The 24,548-nt window shown below is 31.8% G+C and overlaps 1 pseudogene; it reads left to right on the top strand.

Annotated features, from left to right (window-relative positions):
* Positions 1 to 15,128: 15,128 nt before the first annotated feature.
* On the top strand, positions 15,129 to 16,437 carry LOC134280778 (heat shock 70 kDa protein 12A-like; annotated as a pseudogene).
* Positions 16,438 to 24,548: the final 8,111 nt, after the last annotated feature.

Here is a 24,548-nt window from a genome sequence, read left to right as displayed (position 1 = left end):
TTTGTAAATATAATGCTTTTAATACTTTTATTTTTTTTCCTAGATCAAATATGTTACAAAAATCCATGGAGTTTTTCATCGATTGACTTACAAAACAAGTAAATCAATACATAAATATTAAAGGATAATTTTTCAAAACTTTAGCCCAAAGTCATAACTTAAGGATGTCAGGTTACAATTGTTACAGTTTATAAGTTTCACATAAGGATATGTTTACATGTCCACATCCTGTGTCTGTGATATTTCTTTGAACAGTTGATAGCCATTCTCTGTAAGCATTTAACTCTTATATAGGGAGTGTCACGCTATGTCTTCAATTTTTTATAAACCTGGCACACAGTCCTATATTGATGTGTGAAACTAAAATTCATAATAAAATGGTTGCTATCTTCCATGGTTACCATGAAAACCAACATACATTTTTCTTGGCCTAAAAATAACTAACTTTTGATAAAAAAAAGACCTTTTTTGACTTACAGTACCGACCGAACACAACCTTACACCAGAGCAAACCCGAAGCGGACACTGGGTTCGTTCCTGGGTTCCCTTAGAGTCCGCTTCGGATCCGCTTGAAGAAATTTGGGACCGCTCTGGGTGCACTCCGGGTTCGCTCCGCGTTCGCTCGGGGTCAGCTCAGGGTCTGCTAGAACGAACCCGGCGTTCGCTTTCTGGGACCGCTTTACGCACTGATGCGTGAAGCGGATCCCGCCTTTATCTCGCCGCCCGTAAGCCCCGTCACTTGCTTATTCCAATACATTAATTGAATTGTGGAATCGATCATTGTTGTCTTTGCGGCGATTGATACATGTACAATGTACACGTATACAGTGAAATTACGGAGAACATTGACAAATTTTCTAAAATTCAACTGTACATTCGACGCAGATTTCTTATTAATTTCCTTGATTTCCCCGCTCTCGGAATTTTGATTCCGAAAAACTCCAAGTTATTTATCAGCGGGCGATTACTGGGCATTTATTTTTCTTTATTTATAACGTGAAAACAAAAACAGAAGAGGAAATAAAAGGTGTTGAGTAGATTTTCTATGTATCGAATGGTGTACAAGTGAAACTGACGAAAGTATCTAAAAATACTTTTCAAATTAATGTGTTATATAGTTTCAAATTATATTTGTTATTCCGTATGTCTTGCTTAATAGTGGTTTAAATGTTTGAGAAACACGTGAATTATGATATTTTATCTATAAATTAACCTATAGTACACGTTATATAATTATTCAGATTTCATTTATAGGAGTTACACATTGAAAGTTTGTATACGGTAATAAATATTTACCGGTCATTTACTAAAAAAAAGATTATATCAGATCTTTTTAACGCTCAGATTTATGGAGCGAGTATGATTTAAGTCAGAAGGAAAAAAAAAAAACAAATTCGGCAAAAATATGCAGTTTCGGACTACTTCAGGTATGGCCGGAAATGACTTCACAGGACGTATTTTGATGACATCAGTAGATTTTACCAGAGATTTTCAACAATTTTGCTTCTTTAATGTATAACAAATTCTCAATACTTTTTGAGATATATGGAAAAATGTTTTGGCCCCTCTAGATCTCTAAATTTAGGGGTCAACTCTTTTTCCGAGATATCATTTGAAAGATCTTCTAATTCTGCAGTAGCGCCATTTTGAATGGAGAAATCGAAATACAAAAACCAATGTACACAGTTTCCATCCTTCTTTCATCTAAAATCAGTAGAATTTCTGCTCCAGCTTTAGCCGTCTCTGATCCTTTGTCTGGAAACGAAAGCCTATAAATTTTCGTTTAAAGGGAAATAACTCAAAACCAGAAGTGACTTTTTGAAATTTAAGACAGCATTCTGATAGAGTTTAGTAACTTCTAGTACCTCTGAAAATTCGAGCAAAATCAATTCAGAAATAAGTTAGATATGAGGCTTCAAAGTTGGCGTCTAGGAAGTAGAAGAAAAAAAAATAACTCGATCAAAGCTCGCTGCAAAGCAACGAGTAGCTCTCCCGTCCTGTTTGACCAGAAGAAACTTTAATTTTCCACAGAAATGAGTAATAATGCCCCAAAATGATTTAAATCCTCTAAATCTGTTAATAAATGCAAAAATAAGCCAGTTTTTGCTACTTTCGGTTTGACCGGAAGTGAGAACGACGGACGAAAAAAATAAGTTTTTTGTTCCCAGTGACAGATGTTACCCGAAACTTGTCAAGAACGGCAAAAATACGCCTTTTCTGACTACTTCGGTTTGACCAGAAGTGACGTCGCCGGACAAATTTTGACGATTCCAATAGATTCCAATAGATTGTGCTTGACATTTTGAAAAACTTTGCTTCTTTGATGTATTACAAATTTTCAATACTTTTCAAGATATCAGGAAAAAACTTCTGGCCCCATTAGATCCCTTATTTTAGGGGCCAGTCCCTTTTTGAGATATCACTTGGAAGATCTTTTAATTCTACACAAATTTTGTTTTTCATGTATTAACAAAATATTTACAAGTAAAAAGACATAATAAAAAAAAGTGTTAAAAATTTTGAAAGCTCCATATGACTCTTTTCAGACCATACCGAACGCTAATTATAACTTGCGATACCTCCGGTGAAAGTTAACAACACAATGCAAATCTACATATGTTGCTCTATCTTTCCTCAAAGTTTCATCTCCCTGTGATATTTTAAAGAAGAGCGACGGACAAACTGACCCTTAAAAATCACAAGAAACCAAAAATCTTCGAACCGGAAGTGATGTCATCAAAATAAAAAAAAGATATCAAGGTTTTTTTATGTTCTATCAGACCTGAAAGTCTAATAAAAATCTAACCTGTCACTTTTGAGAAATCGTGTGCACCAAATCAGTAAGAAAAAAAATAATAAGAAAAACAGTGGGAAAGAAGACAACGAATAACAAGAAGGTCTTCCGCTGCAGGCCGAAGACCTTAATGATTGTTTTTATTTTCTATTAAAATCTCGTCAACTAGTTTTAATCAAGATAAAAAATAAAAAAGTAGTACCAGTAAATTACTTGTATGTACAAGAATAATTAAATATATTAATTAATCAAATAAATCATTTAAATAAATTATTTAGTTTTCAAATTACCAATGAATATAATGATTTGCAAAATTGAAGGAAAAAACAACTAAAAATTCATATGTGTAATATTTTGATTATTTTTTTTTTAATAATTCTACATTAAATAAATAACATTACATTTTATAATTATTCTTATCCTCTTCTTATTATTATACTGTAATTAAAAGAAATTATCCCTATCTTCTCTTTTAAATGGGAGGTCAACATTACCGCTAAATCGTCAAAAATTTCAACTCATTTCCACTACATTTTTTTTCTCAATTTTTTTTACCCATCATTACCACTACATTTTCAGAACAGAATTCACTCAATGTGTAGTGAAGTACAATAATTTTTTTTCATTTTGAATTCTAAACAGAAGAATGAAAAGGCTGAGTTTTAATTATAGACAGACCTTGATTTCATTCTTAAAATTTTAAAAGTGTTTTATGAAATAAAATAAATTTCAAATTAAAAAAAAAACCATCCATCTCAAATACCTATTTTCAACTCCCCATGGTGGTGAGCAGGAAACAGGACATATACATTTTTATGTTGTACTTTAAATCAATCTGTACATACATACCGGTAAGTTGATGGCTAACGAAAGAGGCACTGTAGCGGTAAAGAATACTTTTATATGTTATATATATATAATCTATTTTCAGATTGTATATTTAGTTCATTAAGGTATATCTTATATTTATGTAATTCAATACACAATTTACAATCATTATAATTTTTAGGAAAAAAGAGGTCAATGTCAAAGCAAAGGTCAAGTTAAAAAAACGTTGATGCAGTTGCATATCTCTCATTAATATGTATCAACATAAGTTTGATAAAAAATATCTAGAATGATGTCTTTAATTTAAACTGACTTAAACAAAATTTGATAAAAGTGAGGTCAAGGTCAAATAAAAGGTCAAGGTCAAAATTGTTGATGCAGTTGAATTGCTTACATCAGTATTTATCAGCATATGAAGTTTGACACTGATTTGGGAAACGTGAGGTCAAAAGGTCAAAGGAAAGGTCAAAGTCAAAAAATGTTGATGCTGTTGCATAGCTCTCATCAATATCTATCATCATGAAGTTTAATGAAAATATCTTAAATAGTTTCTTTAAAAATTAGCTTTGAACAGAGCTAAACGCAAAGTGTGACGAGATGACAGACGGAAGATGGACATGACAAACACTATATGCCCCAGCCATATTCATGGCGGGGCATATAAATAATGGTTGTTATACAACACAAGTCCGAGGTCTCTTGTTTCTTATAATGCTTTCACCTATAATACAAAAGTATCATCCATCTCTGTAAAAGATACATGGAATGGCCAACTTGATACTATTAAACATATGTAACAAGATAAAGAGATAATAACTAAATCCCCAAAACCTTTCAGGAATGAAATTCATGCATATGATCATGAATTAACTAATAGTTAGTCTGCATGGTTCTGCACCCCATAAAATTATTTCATTTATCATATATGCTCAACTATATTGGTCATTATTACAAGTGAATCATCATTATTATAAGGATACTGTATACAGGGAAATTTTCGCCCCCGTTTTATTTTCGCCCCTTTCGCCCTCGCTGGAAGTGGGCGAATTCAAAATGGGGCGAATTCAAAGTAAATAGTATAATTTATCTTTAGCATAAATCTTTCTTGGCGAATTTTAAATGGGGTAAACTTGTTTCCAATTGTGAAAGGGCGAAAATAACATGGGTCGAAAATAACCTTGTATACAGTAATTGATTAGAACATGTTTTATTCTGTAATAAAACAAAAATGGAATGAGCAGCATTCCGTGACCATATAAGCCCTCAATACTCTGCTTGACAAAAGGAGATAATTTTCTTTATTTGGTGCAACGTACTACAGTTTTAAAAACGTTAATAATATAATACCTCATTTCAAGAGTTCTTTATCCTTTGAACTTAAATTTTTACATATTTATATAGTTGAGTAAATGCATTTTAAAAGCATGCCAATATTTTGAAAGCTTGGTGCCCCGGAGTAAGGAAAAATGTTTTAAAAATTGCATTAATGTTAATGGGTTTGGTCTCACACCTCAGGCCCTGTGGGTAAGAGATGTTGAAATCTAAACATTTTGGTTGAAATTGGATAAGCTGTTCAAGAAAAGAAGCTGAAAATTGGTTCAAAAGATTAGGAAACAGACGGACAGGAAGCACAACGTTGGACAAAAACATATAGCAATAGGTCACCTGTGTGACTCAGATGACTAAAAATTGCACATATAAACTATAATTAGACTCATTAAAATTAAATAAGATGTCCTTGTGGTATCTTGTGGTATCCTTGTGGTTCCTTGTGGTGTCCTTGTGGTGTCCTTGTGGTTCCTTGTGGTTCCTTGTGGTTAAAAGACATACCCCAGCAATTACATGTATGTAGCACTAAGTGACATTATATTATAACTAAATATTAGGTATTTTCAAAGAGTGATGATCCATAGAGCATGAAGGAATGATTCTGCAAACCATCAGACATTATAATGTTATCTGGCGTCGGTAGTCCAGTGGCCAAGGTGCCGAACTCCAAACCAAAAGGTTGTTGGTTCGAATCCTGGCCGCGACAAGCCGACGTTGTGTCCTTGGGAAAGCCACTTTACACGAATTTCCTCACTCCACCCGAGAATAAAAGGGGTACCTGGCTAAAGACGGTTAAAGATATTGTCAGAATGTTAGTGTTCTAGCGCTGATAACGGCAGTTTGCACTGTGCAAGATTCTGGATTGTTAATGTCTGCTGGGGTAATAATGTATTGTAAAGCGCTTTGAGTAGCATTTATGCTAGAAAAGCGCTATATGAAAAAAAAACAATCATTAACAGTCATCAGTCAGATAGGTAAATATTCAATATATAGTTTTGTAGTGACTAGGTGGGTTAGACCAGGGATTGCTTGACTTTGTCTTCCCAGGTGTAAAATAAACTGACCAGGGACCAAATCTGAACCCGGTGCCCCCAAAAAACAATGTAAATAGCAATACGACACAAACCACATTGGAATACCAAGTTCACTATTTTTAGGAAAACATACACTATTTTATTCTTATCACTGCAGCTAAACTGCACCAGACTTTTTACAACATTTACTGATGACCTGTTTACACGGAAAATATAATTCGAATCAAACGTAAAGTTACTGCGAATTAGATTAGCTTAGCGTTTACACGGAGAATTTAATGCGAATTAGTTCAATTGGAATTTATTTACTGCGCATTAAATTACTTCGCATTAGCTCCGTGTGAACGCTAAGGGAATTTAATTCGAATTAAAATTTGAGGCATGCATAGTGGCAAAATTAAGTCAAATTCCACATGTAGGTGGTCAGCTTTAAGTACTTGTGCTATTTGTGAGTAAAAAAACTAAGGAAAATTGTGTTTATCACTAAAATGTGTGTACATACGCTATGACATTATAGGCCTATGTCAAATGCATCTGCTTCTGCATTAGGTGACGTGATATTCAAATGACGTCACCATAGCCTTACTGACGCCTGGCTGTAGAAGTAATTTTTTTAATTCGAGTTAGTTTACTTTGCATTAGGTGTCGTGTGAACGCAATTTTATTCGCATTAGTTTGATTCGCATTATTTTAATTTGCATTAATTTACTTCGAATTAAAGACGTCGTGTGAACAGGGCATAAATGAAGTAGGTGCCTAATTCATCTTTAATTCTTTGTGAAATTAGATGTAGTTTAAAACTTATTTAAAAGCTTTATAATTAAGGGTCCTCCACACACCCACAGCTTATGTTTTCATATCATTGAACATTACTTTTAACAAGCATATCAACCTTTAAAAACTGTCCAGGGATTAAAATGTAATTTATACTGATTTTTAAAAATAATTATTTCACACGTTTCAAGAAATTTTTCCCAAGGCGTTTTCATACCTTACACAACAAATTTTGTCTTACCCTTTCGTTTATTTTTCAGCTCACAGAATAATCATAAAAACCTAATTTGATCGATCAACACATTTTTGTACAGAAATTTATTTTATCTATAAAAAGTGCATAAAACTCATTTTCTCTGAAATACATCTCGAGAAAAATCAATAAGGGCTCTTTTTGTAGAGAAGAAACATTAATTAATTAGATTACATCAAAAAATTGAATCAAAATTAAATGCACTGATGTAGAAAATACATTTTCAAAATCTTTGGTATCAAAGTTCCTTTTTGGAGTTAATCTTTCCTGTTGTCCGGGACTCAAAAACTTTGTCAAGTCTCCGCATAAGTCACTATACTACATTTAGTACTTTACTGGCCACTTAAGGTCAGACGAGACGTTCCTCAAAATCTATTTTGTATATCTTCGTAATGTATGAAAAATATTCTAAATTTTCATAAAATTCTGATTTCTAAACCAGTTTCTAGACGTTTTTAAAAAAATCCAAACACTTAAACATTTGAAATTGGAAAATTATTTTTCTTCCCCAAAGGATTATATAAGAAAAACTACCCCTGATATCTTGCAGAAATGCCTGGTAAGGTACCTCAATTTTTTGTGAGTAAACATGTTTCAGTAGCAACACTTCAATGACAAACTCTTAGAAAAATTTATCTATTATTGAGGAACGTCTCGTCTGTCCTTAAGTGGACAAATATAAAAGAGGAACGCTAGAAACGCACACTATTGTTTTAATATATAAACACACTATGATATAATGTTTTATTTAAACGCACGAATTACTCTGCCGAAATTTCAACTATCAAAAACAGACTCGGTTGATTTGCCTGAAATTATAAATAACATAAACGTTTCTCGCCATACCCATCGGTACCTGTTGTTTACAAATTTTTATGTTTACTAACATTATCCAAGACGTCTGTTGTTATTTTATTTAAAAAAAAAAGCACATCCTTTTCATCGGTCACTCCGTGATATGCCATGTGTTCATTGTTTAAAAACGGTGGTAGGACAAATCGTTCATGTATATTTTCGATAAAACTGGAAGTAAAAGTATTTCTTCTCTATATACGTCACTAGTCACATGGCGTTGAGGAGCCTTAAGCTATTGCAGTAGAGAATTTGAAAATGTCATAAGTGGGTTAACAGTCCAAGTCCAGAACAGAAATGAAAATCAATTTATTAATGTAAACATAATGACCTTGTAGGCTTTTGTATAAATATCAATTATTGTATATTTAGATTTATTTAGATATGGAAAAAAAATCTTACCTTCTTTTATCAGGCCTGTGTTTTATATCGTTTATACTCCGCAGCAAAGCCGAAGACACAAATATCACTATTAACTGTGTTCTTACTCGATAAACAAATGATGGTAAGGCGACGTCAGAATTTCCTCGCGATCGCACACAAAATATTCAGTTTAAACCTTGGAATTAATACATCCATACATGAATGCTCCATATGTAAGTAATCAGGAGAGTTTATTTGCACATAATCCTAGCCGTGGATTGAATAATGCATGTCTACATACGCAATCAATGTCAAAATACAGAGTAAATTTACAGTGAGAATTCTTCGTTTGTAACTTTATGCCATGCTGGTCCTTTTCCCACAATGCCGTTGTATGTTTACATCCGGTGCGATCGAACCAAAACATTGCATACATTACGAAATTGTTATTTATTAATTAGCTCGCTGTTAAAAGTGATAAATATATAAATATTTCAGACATAGCATTATAGAAAGCAGTCATATAGTATTGTGTACGTACATTTAAGCCCTGATAAGGCCCGTACATGTTTAGTGATTCTATTTAGCTACGTATAGTCAACTTGTACCTGTATTTCTTGAAATTCATGTGAGAGAATATGATATTAATAGTTTGCAGCAAATGTTAACATTTTTTAGTATTCCAAAAAAGACGTTTATGACATCCTGACCCTTAAATATAGGGGCCAGCCCCCTTTTTTAGTTTCTTCGTAAAGCCCTCATTATTCTACACAATTTTTCTTCTATATGTCTTTACAAAATGTTTTCAGTTTAAACGTTATTAAAGAAAAATGAACAAAATTTCATAAAAAATAAATTCTTAAAATTTGCCATCGAAAAAAATTTAAATTTTAAAAGAATTAGCCAATGATATTTATGTCTTGCACAACTGCAATACGTTAACTACATCTTCCGAAAAAGTTCATGTAACTCTCTTCAGTAGTTCCTGAGAAATCACGCGGACAAAAGACCCTCGAAAATCAGTCAAAGGGCAATAACTCATAAACGGGGGCGAAAATGAAAAAAATGGAGAAAAAAAAAAAAAACGTTTTTAGGCCTTGAAATAAAGTATCTATCCTGAACGTTTCATAACAATCGAGACAAAAATATCCGAGAAATCGGCTAAAAAAAATTTGAAGGAAAAAAAAATAGTGAAGAAACAATAAAATAACAGTAGGGTCTTCCGAAACAGAAGTTCGGAAGACCCTAAATATAACATACAACCCGGAGAAATAAAATAAATAAATAAATATGAAATAACACTGTACATTCACACGCGTTGCATCTACGTATAATGCTTGGATTTATATCGAATAACGATATTTTATCCCAATCGACAGATCAATATGTCATTTTGATTGTTCGACGCCCTGATTGGTTAATCGCTTATTCTGATTGACAGCTCTGTAAAGAAATACCGAACGCGCGTTCGCTTTCTGGGACCGCTACTAAATTTGGGGTTCGCTCTCTGGGTCCGCTTCGGGTTTGCTCGGGGTCCGCTCCGGGTCAGCCCTAACTGAAAAGGACTCAGAGAGCGAACCCGGGGTGCGCTCCGGGTTCGTTTTCTGTTAGGTTGTGTCCGATCAGTACTGTATCAAATCTCTTTAATGGAACAAAATATTCACATGACTTCACCTTTTTGCCAAAACACAATGTACATGTGCATTGTATTATAATTCTTTAGATAATTGTTAGCATTTTCAGTAACTTTACCTCATAGAAAAAATATCCCCCCGTTTTAGAAAATTTAGGTAAAATTTTAGAATTTAGGGTCTATTGAAAAGCCTGGTATATATTTTTTTTTGCAGACAGTTGGGGGAAAAGAAATACATTGGTTTAAAAGTCCATGTATAGTTCTAATATAAACTACTAAGAATCACTTGGTATTCATATTAAGCTTTCATGTTACCATGGTAACACACTTATGCCTCTTTTGAAAAATTCTTTCGAGGACGATATGTGTATACAATCAATTTCTATATAATTACCCGAGTATTTGAAATTGATTGTGCTTTTTCAGTGACTTTTTTCAGGGAAGTTGACGGAAGAAAATCTAATTTACTTTGCAATACACTGAATTGACTACGGTTTTTTTCCGTTATTTCCTGATTATGACAATGAGCACACGGCGGGTGTGACCGGTCAGCAGGGGATGCTTACTCCTCCATGGCACCTGATCCCACCTCTGATGTTTCGGAGGTCCGTGTTTGCTCTGCTCTTGTTTTGTATATTTGTTTAATGGACGTTGAGATTGAATACTGTTCGTTATTTCCATATCCTTATTAAAAAAAAAAAAGAGAATTTAGCAACATTGATGATAAATATTTCAAAAACGCAATAGATCTGCTATTTCAAAAATTTGATCTATAATAATCTGTTGTAAAAATCAGCGGGACATAATCAGATAATCTTCTTTTGTGTTTTATTTAGTTTAAGTCGGTGGCTTGGTTTGAGATGATTAGTAGACAGTTCTATATAATTAATTCTTATTTCTTTGAGTAAGATTTTATCAAAACCATTCCCAAACACTGCATTTTTTTCAGAAAAAAGCTACTAACGACACCGTTTCCATGGTAACTGCTCAACATCCATATGATCTAACAATATTTTTGAAGTAGTTTAATAGGTGGTACTTTCCAGCCAAATTTGAAGAAAAAAATGTGACTATATGCATGCCACAAAAGTTTCAGTAGTTACAGGAAGTGGGTAAAATTTGTTTATTTTACCGAAAGAACTACATGCACTGTATGTTAATTTTGTCAAGTTAAAAGGTCAAGAACATATTGCTTGTCAATTTCTGGCTTTCATTATGTCTGACATTATTATGGACTAAGGAATATACTAAGGGCATTTAATTTTTTCTCTTTCACATGAAAACAGGGTTGTAAAGAATCATGTTTTAGTGTGTTAGGCCTTTGCCTGTTTTCAAAGTTATCAATGCATTCCTAAAAATTGCTTATGGTCTTGCATAACTAGTAAAATTGATTCATTATTAGTAATTGAAAAAAATCATCATCTCAAGAACTAAGAAAATAGTCTTCAAAATAATTGTTCTGCACTTACTTAATATGATGAAGATTTTCATCATTACATATTTGCATGTATCCTCTAACTCTTATTAATAGCAAATTTAAGGGAACGGGATTATGAAAAAAAACTATAAAGAAATATTTTCTGAAATAAAGAAAAAAGATAAAGCCATGATCCCTCCTGATTATTTGAAAGCTAATACATGAATTTCCAAGTTTTCTTTTATAAATAAACATGCTGCCAAGAAAAAGAAAATCTAATTTTGAATAAATTTCATATTCAACGTCTATTAAGTAGTGATTTTAATCTGAACGAAAAAGATTCAATTATGAGTATTCATATCCTATATATTCTTACAAAATACTTCAGTAGACAAGATCTTAGGACTAAGAAACGTTTTAAGCTCACTGCAGACGTTTTTTTTTCTTTGGGCTTCCTGATATCTAATGCATAAAAAAGATTTTGTTTTTCGTTTTAGACAATCAAGCAATGTTATAAGCAACCAAACAAGTAAGTAATCATATAACTGCACGAGGGTTGTTAGAAAACTTCGCAGACGATGCAATTTCTTTTGGAAACACCATGTTTGCATGAAATCAGTAGAACTCTGTAGATTAAAAAAAATTCAAACGTATTTTCCAATTAATATGGGTAGTTTTGCTGTTTTCCTATGAACCTTAAAATTAAGCACCTATTTTTTGTAGATAAAACATGTTTCATGTTACTTATTCGCATCTTTACATTGTAGGGACATAACTTTAATTTTAAAATTGCTATTTTTAGCGCATAGATATTTATGATATTTCACAGTATTATTTCCGTAAAAAACGTGTACGTCTACTGTTCAATCAACTCTCCTATAAGAAGACCTATTTATTGTCGTCATATTTAAGATTTTTCCTTATGTTTATAAAACATTCTTATTCTCTTAAAAACCTGACACACCAGTTTCATATTCAAACTCAAACGTCCTTTGTGATGTGGGTTCGAAGTAAATGTACTGAACGCGTTGTTCAATGGCTGCGTTTAAATCACAGTAAAACTCTGATTTTAATAGGAATTTTTTTTTTATGCAGTCATGAATATTTTTTTTAATTTAAAAAAATTAATGCTCACATTAAAAGTATTAATTTTATACTTAAATTTCAATTTTTGTCTAATATAAAATAACTTAACATGAAAAAAATCGATTAAACATGTGCTGTTGCCTTTGTAACTCTCCAAAAATTTGAACATAACTCTTTTCACCGCCATTGATTTGTTCTCAAATCTTGTGCGGAGCCAACACTCACAAAAAATGGCGATATTTAGTTACTTTGCGTGCCAGGCAATTTGATTGTCTGAAATTATCGAATGAATACATTGACAAGTGGAGTATTCATTGCTCGATCCCACATGACCAGGGATACATGAACCTACAAGAAGTAATAGCTAGATAACAAAAAACGAAGATAGTTACGATGGTAAGTATTCATTTCAGATTCTTCACAAATTACTGATATTTGAAACTATGATATTGCAGTAGTTCCGTCGTGTAGGTCAAATATAATGTGGCAGATACATATTTATTTAAAATATTTTTAAAAATCTGTTTTAAATAACTTACTGGGTCATAATTTACATAATGCCATATTTGGTAATAGTCTCCATTCATACATTCTACTCACAAAATTTCATAGGTGAATAAATTTGTACCTCTTTGTTTAACTGGTTTTTGTGCTATATATACTGAGGCACGGTCCATTGCTGTCAGTGCGGGAAATTTAACTCTAACTTACTTCAAGCTTCCCCTTGTCACCACTTGAAAGGTAAATTTTCTGAATGTATTATTTTTTTAAATACATTAATAAAGTCAGCGTTTTAAGCTCAATATCTTTCATAATTTTGAAAAATACGTTTTCAAACTATGAATTTGATATTTTGCGTTATTTTTATAGTGAATAGGAAATAAAAGTATTTTGTTTCAATGTTTGAATTTCAGACTATGTATAGATATTTAATGCATTTTTTGTATTTGTAGATATGCCTTTGCTTCCTCGTTTTCCTAATAAATTTAGAAACTGAACATGTGTTTTCCTACTCCGCCGCTTGGTTATAAATAATTCTTCTTTTATTTAAGACAGTTCCAAAATACACCATACGAGAATCTTCCAGCATAGGAAATAAAAGTACGAGGTGTGATCCAAAGGAATGTCAAAACTGCTATAATATTATAAAAAAAAAAATTAATGCTATCAACAACATTTGAAACATTTTACATTCACCTATGTTGATGTTTGTCTTCAGATTTTATTCCTTTATGCATGTATAAAGCAGTTCTTTAAATATAAAGAAAGACACAACTTTAGATTTTGTCTATAGATCGCCGCATGGCATGACTATTACCGGCTTCCTATTGACTTTACTTTTTTGTCAGCCAGTTTTTCAAATTCATCTGCATATACTTTTTTTATTATTATTATCTTTACAGCCATTTCGCAATAAATCATTTTGTTTTGAATTATAATATGGACATTATTCCACCTTTACACAAAATTATCTTCTAACATCATTCAATTTAGTGTAAGTCTTAAGAATCTTCAAGGAGGCTGGGGGGTCAACAAATTAACCACCAGATTTAACTTATTCTTTTTTAGATACGGTATATTAAGCTGTCAACTTTCATTTGGCAGAGAAAAAAAAAATACATTTTAGTTTAAAATTTGATAATTTTTGTATATCTTTATATGGGGCTCTTCTTTTAAAGGAGATCGAAATAGTCTGAAAATGGCTGCCACCCCCAGACTCTTTAAGACTCAACTTGGTTTTCAAAATGACGTCAGTGCATTCTTGTGATTTGTCGAAACAGTAGACAAAACCCTCTTTTTATTATAATGGAATAAAAATTTTGCATACATCTGAAAATCTTTGTCAAATGTCAAATTATATAGGGTTATTTTTGCATAAAGTTCTTACAAAAAACGAACTTCTGATTATCGAGGGTTTCATAGCAATAATGAAATAAATTTTGATCAACCTTCGAAGGTATGTAGGTCAAATCTTGATTGAGTATAGTTTGTTAATGAAGAGAATTGATTAATTGTATTTTTTCTAATTACATTTTAAACCTTTCACCCATAAGAGGCGTCACCATATACCAAAAAAGGGATTCAACGTTAGATCTTTCTTTGTCATTCAGCTTCAATAAAGAGTAAGAAATGTAATATTGTAATACAAATGGATATTGGTCATCGATATTTTTGCACACTCCATTCGGTATAATAAATATTTTGAAGCATTTCAAAAAATCACAATTAAGATGAGACATTCCGCCTCTGGATGGCAAAACTTCCTGGGTTCTTATTGTCTCTGATATATGAGACAGGTCTGTAAAACACTACATTGAAAAGGCAGCATAAAAGGTAGTTTTTTTTTACTATACACGCTTAGAATTTACATACTAATATTTTCTCAACACCTTTTCTTAGTACAATTTTTTTGAAAATAAAGTTCGATTTTTTTATAAATGTTTAAGGCTGATATTCCAAAAGATTTCCTTTTGATATTTTTGAAACCCGAAGCAGCAGCAGGCTTTTTCTATAAGTGCTTACGTTTAGAAGAAAAAGGAGTTGATTATTAGAGTGCAATGCAGCCAGGTCGAAGGTTTAAAGTTTCAGAAGAATAGACAAAGTATATCTGACAACAGGGTATATTTATTTCTTTCAGTTGTACAATAAAATGTAATTACACTTTATTTGAAATAAAAAAAAAAAACGTCTCTTTAGCTTATGAAAATTAATTCATGCATGTATATTACACGTATAATAAAAACATTGATTCTTTAGGAGGTACAATTGACATGACCATCCAGGAAGTGACATAAGATGGAAAGCTACAAGAAATAGACCACGCTCAAGGCGGCGACTGGGGAGGAATTTATGTGGACGCCCAGTACAAGGAATTGCTAGAAGAAATAGTTTCTAGGCCGGATTTTGAAGCCTTTCGCATGAAATACACCGGAGACTACATCGCTTAATTCAGATTTTTTGATCGTAAGAAAAGAGAGCATCAGAAGTCCAAGAAAGTACATATACAAGTTCCGATTACATTGCTAGATATACTGGATAGAGATATTAACGATCTGACCAAAGATCAAGGCTTTGAGAAGGATGTAACATGGAAGCGAGATAAAATTTTCATTGAACATACGAAATATGAAGATTTCTTTAATCATGTTATAAATAAAATTGTCATGAAAGTTGAAGAAATTCTAATGTCAAAGGAAGCAAAAGGAACTGATGTCATTCTTATGGTTGGTGGATTTTCTGAATCTGATATTTTGCAGACGAGGATACGAGAGTCATTTCCAGCTTGTAAGGTCGTTATTCCTCCAGAATGTGGCCTAGCCGTTTTGAAGGGGGCAGTTATTTTTGGTTTCGACCCAAACATGATTGCAGCAAGAGTAATGAAATACACATATGGAGTCGATACCAACACATTTTTTATCGAAGGCACGCATCCGGAATCAAAGAAAACTGTCATTAATGGAAACATTTATTGCAAAGACACTTTTGATATTCATGTGAGAAAGGGCACAACAGTGTATATTGATGACATCACAGATAAAACGTATTACCCAATGTACGAAGACCAAACATCTGCCAAGTTTAGAGTCTTTAGGTGTGAACAGGTGGATCCAAAATATATCGATGATGAGGGGTGTAAGGAAATGGGTTCCAATGCCGGACACTAGTGGTGGAACCAATAGGAAAGTCACCGCCAAATTCAAATTTGGAGGGACAAAACTCACCGTTGAAGGAATAGATGAAACAACTATGACTGCAGTGGATATCAAATTTGATTTCCTAGAAGGTTCTCCGTAATCATTGACTGTTAATTAAAATGTTTCTTTTATGTGTTGACTATATCCGATAGTATATAATACTGATTTTACCCGATTCCAATCATAATTATTTACTGATAGACCTGGATTTTCCCAAACAATCATTGTATTTCAGTTCATCTGAAGTAAAAGATCTATTAAAGGTTTTCTGATAGAATGTTGCCTGATGTCTGTACTAATTTGAATTGTGCAACTCAACATTATCGGGATGAGATGGAGCAAACATTGAAAAATTAATCTCTGTGAAACTGAGCTAAACAAAGAATGAAATATATATATATACAGACAAGATAATAGAGATTTAAAAAAAGTTTCCCAATCGTAATTACCATAGGATCTGATTTTTTAGAATATGGTTTGACCACAATACTATAAGAACATTGAAATAGCTTGAGAAATAAATTCTTTGAAAATCTTATCTTCATAACCATAGTAAAGATTATTTGAAGGGGTCTACTGAAAATTTAGATTCTTAGCTAATAAATACATACAAAGATGCACAGCGGGTTCCATTTGTTCAACCAAGCATCTTTCCTTACTCATAACAAAGATATTAATAGTAGCAAATGATGAACTTCCACAGTACTGTGCAACAATGCATTCCAGAGGTTGTTTAAATCAGATTTGGATATATTGTGCACAATAATTCCAAAGAACCTCTGGAAAATTTGGAATCACAAGATTTACAAAAATCAACAGCTAATTAAAATCTTAATTATTCCCGTTGGTACCAATTCCGTCCCGGTAATAGCAGATCTATGTTTGTATGCAAATGAACAGATTTTTTTTCAAAATCTTATACGTGAAAAGAAAAAAACCCACTTGCTATGGCCTTTAATTCAACATTTAGAAATATCGACGACGTTCTGTTAATTTCCGATAATTATTTCCATTATTATGTCGATACGATATATCCCGGTGAACTTAAGATACATTTCTAAAAAATACCATAGAATCTAAAAAAAACCCCTGCTTTTTGCTTAATAAAGACGTTCTAACAACAAAGCTCTATGATTAACGAGATGAATTTAAGGGAAACCGATCCCCAGGTTTTCTAAACTAGCAGTTACGTTATCACAAATACTCATAAAAGTATATCTACATCCACAAAGATATATCCCGGTGAACTTTAGATACATTTGTAAAAGATACCACAGAATCTAAAAAAACTGCTTTTTGCTTAAAAGGGACGTTAATGGTAATTTTACAACCAAGCTTGTGATTAATTTAACTTTTCAATTGCCAAAGTCCCTTACTTTGCTTCAATATACCTTCATCACCTGCATATACGGGGTTTATATATCTCAGTTGATTCGATACACAAGAGCATGCTTTATGTATGTACAATATCTAAAACGATGTCTGTATAACAGTCACATGTAATTGGTGTACAAATTCATGCAAAATGATTTCAAATTCTATATTTATATATACTCATGATTTAGTGTTTGTGTTTCAACTCAAGTACAATAAAACTTAAAGCAGTTACGGTAGGCAAAGTAACGATATTTTTATCGCAATAATGAAATTCAATTCAAGCAAATAATTATCATTTATGCAAAATTCAAATAATTGTGTCAATTATATTAATTGCAATATTAAATGTCAAAATAACTATCTGCAACAATAAGTTTTCAAAAATGTGAAAGTAATAAAATAGATAATAAGAAAGTGAATGAAATTCAATTCAAGCAAATAATTATCATTTATGCAAAATTTAAATAATTGTGTCAATTATATTAATTGCAATATTCAATGTCAAAATAACTATCTGCAACAATAAGTTTTAAAAAATGTGAAAGTAATAAAATAAATAATAAAAAAGTAGTGTATATCACATCTCTTTTTTAATATTGAAATAGGGGTAACATGCTCTTCAAACAGCCCAAGTGAACAAGATCTTTTTGGCCATTCTGCAAAATATCATGTTTTAATAGATTCCTAAGCATCATTTATTAATTCAGAATAAAAATTGTTTTGGTTCGTTTCCTTGACACAATGCTGTTACGTCATTTTTCTTTTTATTTGTATATAACATACACGACATATAAAGATCCTTGTTTAGTACGAATTAAAAATAAAATGAAAAAAGGGAATTAAAAGAAATACATGTTCTCAGTAATCAACGGTTTATAAACAAGATTTTTTTCATCACCAGAAAAAAAACTTTACAAAAATGTTCATTAACGGATGTTGTTTAGGCGGTCTTTTCACTTTCACAAATACAGGCAAAATTAAAAGAAAATTCTTAACCAGAACAACGTTGTCCAAAAATATCAAGAGGATACAGTAAAATAAGTGCAATTATTTTGCAGATCATTTTTTGTAGCAAGTAATACAGAAATGTTAATGCAAGAATAGTTTCTGAAATAAATAACTACATCCTTTAATATCTGGCACTTTAATATACACAATTACCAGAACGAATTATTTCCTTAAGCGCTTTACACATGAGGACACGAACAAAACGTTGACTAAAAATGTACATCGAAGGGGCTTGCTATTCCCGCGTAAATATAATTATAGTGTAAATGACAAATGTTAACAAACTTTTTCTTTTTAAATCTACTAAACAAAAGAATCTTAAATTGGGCAAAAACGGCATTTTGAGCAAACATCATCAATACCGTGGTACGGGGACAGTGAAAATTGAGAAATTATAAACACGCGCTGCATAGTTCTTTCTAGCGTCATAGTAGGTGCTAGCACGAAAAGATCCCTGCCTGCTCAATGGCCCTAAGTGCCGAGTAAAGGACAGAATTTGCAACTCTCCAACGGCAAGAAGTGGTGGCATCTCCATATGAATGAAAAATTGTCGAGATGAACGTTAGTTAACAAACAAACAAACGAAGGAAGTATTGTCAGCCGTGTGACGCAGTAATTTTTTTTTTTTTTTTGCAGATCAAAAAGCCTTGATTTTACATATACCTGAATTCATATACTGTAGAAGTCCTTATTTCCTGGGGGTCATAATTCCGCGGGAATCTCAATTCCTGATTAATCCGCGGGAAGAAAATTACGCAGATTTCTTACACGGTCACTAAATGTCTTACATTTATATTAAGTACGCGTGAACAAATTTACGCGAAGAATTTGTAAACGCGTACATGGCGTAAATTAATACCAAGCGGAAAAAAGGACTTCTAAAGTATATGGAATTGTGACTAAATAAAATATATATATACATGTAAATCTTTGAATGGGTTAGTAAAGCTAAAAAAAAAACGTTGTTCTGATGATTAAAATGCAAGAACCTGCAAAAATGTGATACCTTGAAATAAAACATATCGAGTTAAATAAAGTTTATTTTCTACTAGGCACTGCTTCTTTAGATACAAAATCTAACGGTAGAATAGGACTGATTTCTATCATCTACATACTTCTAACAAATTTGATGGGATGTATGATTGCGATAACACTTATTTATATCATTAAACCAGGTAATTATTAAAGACAAGTATTTTCTTAATATAACTCAAATTATATCAATGTTAACGTTTCCACAGAATTGTACCAAATCCCCTTTTAATTTCTTCCAGTGTACTTTCAGAAAAAAAAATTAAGAATTGATTTTATTTAAAAGTTTTACAATTTTAGCCTAATTCAAGTTGCGAAACTAATTTGTTCCTATGATTATTCATGTACTACCATATATTTTCCTTTGAAAATAAAGAAAAAGACATATACCCTTCACTAAATGAAAAAAATCATGTAACTGTTGTAATTTTAAGAACGTGCGCACGTGGTCTTTTCAGAAATCTTTAAGGCTTAACAATACCGTATTACAAAACTCATATTTTTTGTCTGAAAAAAAAAACGTTTAAGCACGTTTAAGCTTATACATCTAAGTACCTTATGGTTTTTCTTACCGAACAGCATTATTGCTCTTACCTTAGACATGTTGTGTTTGTTTTGTCATTCTTTATACATAATGTAACAAAAAAAATCTGATTTGAATAACAAGCGCAATTTTTGCATACTTAAGTTCATTTGATTAAAAATTTGAATAATTTTTTTGCAGCAAAAAATTCTGTGGTTTTGATATGAGCTTTGAACAGCCTGAAATAATTCTCAAGCGGCATCTGAAATATCAATTTTTGTTGATTTAATCAATTTTTATTTCCACAAATCCTGTAAAATTGTCGTCTTATTAACTTTCAGTTTAAAATTGTCTTAAGCACAACCAAGTCAGTCATTTGTTCTCTCCTTGATTTTGATTGAAAATGAAGCAAAATAATTGTAAATACATGTATTCGATGAAAAGGATGATTCATAATTTTGTAGAGATATATGCGTATGGTAAATGCAAGTTTGATATTCAAGTTTACGCAGCACAGTTAAGGTTACAAAAAGGAGGCGGAGCCTAATTTGTACGGGAAAACTTAACTATGACATCATACACAATAAACGTCATACAACATTTCTTTAAAATACCACAAAATGAGTTGATTTGCTTATTTTACCAGTAAGAAATCATCAAATTACATAAAAATTTACTACAGCTTGCTGTTTTGTCGTAAGTTAAATCCCACATAAGTTATAAACAAGTCACTGATCGCAATACACTTGTCAATTTGACATCATTTCTTAAAACGTGATGTAGTTTGCATGCAGTGAGAGACAGATCAAGTAATATTTTCTTAACAAAAAATGTATTCTATAATAAAATAAAATATAATTCACAGATATTCTATAGGCCATTAACTTGATTTTAATGTCATCTTCACTATCTTATTAATATATCTTCTATACAATAGCCCCGTGGGGATCCGGGTTAGAATAGGTCCTCAGTACCCCCTTGCTTGTCGTAAAAGGCGACTAAATGGGGCGGTCCTTCGGATGAGACCGTATAAACCGAGGCCCCGTGTCACAGCAGGTGTGGCACAATAAAGAACCCTCCCTGCTCAAAGGCCCTGAGTTCCAAGCATAGGCCTAAATTTGCAGCCCTTCACCGGCAATGGTGATGTTTCCATATCAGTGAAATATTCTGGAGAGGGACGTTAAACAGTATACAATCAATCAATCAATCTTCTATACAATACGTATTTAACTGACACTGTCGTATATTTGTATGCAAGCACATCGGAGGGTAATGTGGGAGTCTTAATAAATCGATATACTGCAAGGGCATACACTCTATGGATCATAGTAAGCTTTTACAATTCAACTTTAGAACTATTTAGGTATCTGAGAAGTGCTGCGATCCTGATCCTAATTTCATTATACATCAATATTTCATGTCATTTACCAGCAAAAATTACAGTATTTGGTAATACAAATATAATTTAAACATTGCAATTGCAGAATTTAGATAAAATCGCAGTATTTTTAGAAACTGCAATGCCTGTTGAAAATATCTATAAACTAAACTTGAAATTTCAACTAGGTTATGCCCTTGCACTTGTGGAATTTTATGTAACATCAATACACGTGAGGATATATCTGCGAGAGCCTCTGAGGAGGCATTACCTCCACAGTTATTGTTGTTAAGTTATTGAATAAAATATTAAAAAAAAATGTAACATCAATACTGAAAGTAAATGTGCTAAAATCACGTGACTGCCGCATCATGCGACGAGTATAAATATAAGATATAATCGTCCTTGATATGTAGTTATTGACCATAATTACAATTATCCAATATAGATAATGTACTAAAAATAATCGCCATCCCGATTATGAATACATTTTTAAATACAAAATATTTTCGATATTTTCATTGCGCACCTTAACTGTACTGCGTACCATAAATAATATGCATCTATTTTAAAGACGAGTCAATGTTGCACAGAACAAACAAGAGATATCTGCAGATTTAATAACTATAAAGGAATAATATAAATGGTCTGAAAATTATTCTAGAAATATAGAGCGTTATCGTAAACTTGGGTAATTCACTCATAGAATTGTTATGAAAATGTTTCTTTTTTCCTTTATTTTGTTTGAGAACGTTTAATTTTAACGCATTATTCAATGAATATTTAATTATTTTGCTTACTTTTACATTGTTTCCACCAAATTTTACCAATTGGAATTCATGATACTATACTTCCAATCGAGCCTGTGGCGATTACCCCATTTATAAAAAAGATTTATTTATCACTTGACACTTTGTTTGCTGTACAGCATTCACAGTTGCTAATTTTTTCAGCATCACAAACTAAATTATCAATATTTTCATATACATGTAATTCTCCTTGATTTCCGCTTTCACAATTGCAACTGTAACAATGAATTATCCAGATTCTTTCTCATGTTACTGGAAGTAACACTGTGACCATATTATTACTTAAATCAATTTTCTTGGAGGCTATCAATATTCAAACATTGTCTCTAAAACTTGAAAATAATACTGAGTGCTTGAGGCATGGCACATTTTAATGTGTTTTTTTTGTATGACTGTCCTTCATCATTTACGTAGTTCTGAGTTATTTAAGGTCCCTTTTAAAAGACATTTCAGTCTACATTCAGACGAATTTTACAGAATTCAGTAAAAATTTGACGTTTTGGATATCCTAGTCCAGGAAAAGAAAATCCATAAAAATATACCTCATGAAGGCAAAATATCAAAATATTTTTTCTCTTGTTAATTTCATCACAATTTTTCTCTTCAAATGGCAATAATTTTTATATGTCATAATTGCATTGTTTGGTTGAGTTTACACTTTTTCCCTTGAAAACTGTGGAGATACGAGAAATGATGGGATGTACATGTATCAATGAACCATGTTTTTGATGAGATGTGCCGTTAAGTCGCAATAAAAAAATTGTCGGATATTAATTGTCTCTAAAAAAAACCTGCAAAGTAATAAAAGTGATATGATGTTAGAGTTAATCAAATAAAAAAGGTAACACTTTTTTCCCTGGCATATAAACATAATGCAATATTGATAATATTTGAAACATCAGATTAGTTTTAAAACCTAGAGATTTTGATCATGATAAGAAAGCCTTACACAACTCTAAAATACAGCGAAAAAGCGGTCATTTTTTAATTTATAGAATACAAACCGTGTTTTAAATTCTAATTATTAAAAGGACACATTTTCTCTATAGAAATAAATTTTTTTTTGGCAGATGCATAGTCATTTATAAAGCAAAAACTTTAATATATCAATTCTTATCTTCGAGGTTTAATATGGTGCACGTATACATGTATACCGTGTAAACTCACCTATATTTAGTCTGTTGTTTTTGTTGGAGTTTACTACTGGCACGCTTATAAGTTGTAAATGATATCACATCCTGTGCAATATTGAAATAAATAACAAATTATATTTTAAAAAATCTGGATACAATGATATTAATATTATATATACTGTCCTTCATCATTTACGTAGTTCTGAGTTATTTAAGGTCCCTTTTAAAAGAGATCTACTTTGTCTTCTTTAATCTTTTTCTATTCATTGAAGTAATACAAAACATCTCAATATGGCATGTGAAGTGATTATACTAAACTTTTAACGTATGGTTATAATTTTTAATTAATTTAGAGATATGTATATGTTAATTATAATAGACGAGGTATGAAGAGATGCCTATAAGTTACTTAATAAGTTCCACTGGCAATATTTAAACAGTGTGAATCTTTGTATCTTTTAGAGATTTGATGTTTAATCATTTCATTAAATCGACTGTACGACTGCAAATCATGTTTTTTCATTCAAATTTACCCAATATATCATTAAGGAATAAAGCAAAAAGTTGAAGTAAGCAGTTTGAAAAATATAAATATTACTTCCTCATACAAAATTAAAGCAATAAGAATCTGCCGGAAATTCAAGGGTCGTACAACTTAGATCTGTTTACTTGTACCACGTGAATTCCAAAATAGCACGTGCCTGCACTGTAGGGTTAAAAATATTATGCGAATATTAGGCGAAAGCAATTCTCAAAAGCAATATATCATAAGTCTCTAATAGATTAATAATCGTTAACATTTCAGTCTACATTCAGACGAATTTTACAGAATTCAGTAAAAATTTGACGTTTTGGATATCCTAGTCCAGGAAAAGAAAATCCATAAAAATATACCTCATGAAGGCAAAATGTCAAAATATTTTTTCTCTTGTTAATTTCATCACAATTTACTCTTCAAATGGCAATAATTTTTATATGTCATAATTGCATTGTTTGGTTGAGTTTACACTTTTTCCCTTGAAAACTGTGGAGATACGAGAAATGATGGGATGTACATGTATCAATGAACCTGTAAAGAAGAACCTTCACGAGCCCATGTGAAAGTCGACGAGATCTCTTTTTTCTTCATCCAATGATTATATTAATCTCCAAACTCAATTTTTCGTCAGTAAAATTGCTTTTTCAACCCAATTTTGTTTTCTTTTGGGGGGTCGACTTTGTCTTCTTTTG

This window comes from Saccostrea cucullata, unplaced genomic scaffold (genome assembly GCF_032062105.1).
Source record: "Saccostrea cucullata isolate Sc308-1 unplaced genomic scaffold, CSIRO_AGI_Scuc_v1 ctg12066, whole genome shotgun sequence".
Taxonomy (NCBI): Eukaryota; Metazoa; Mollusca; class Bivalvia; order Ostreida; family Ostreidae; genus Saccostrea; species Saccostrea cuccullata.
Note: the sequence above shows the minus strand (reverse complement) of the source record. Positions and strands in the feature narration are given on the sequence as shown.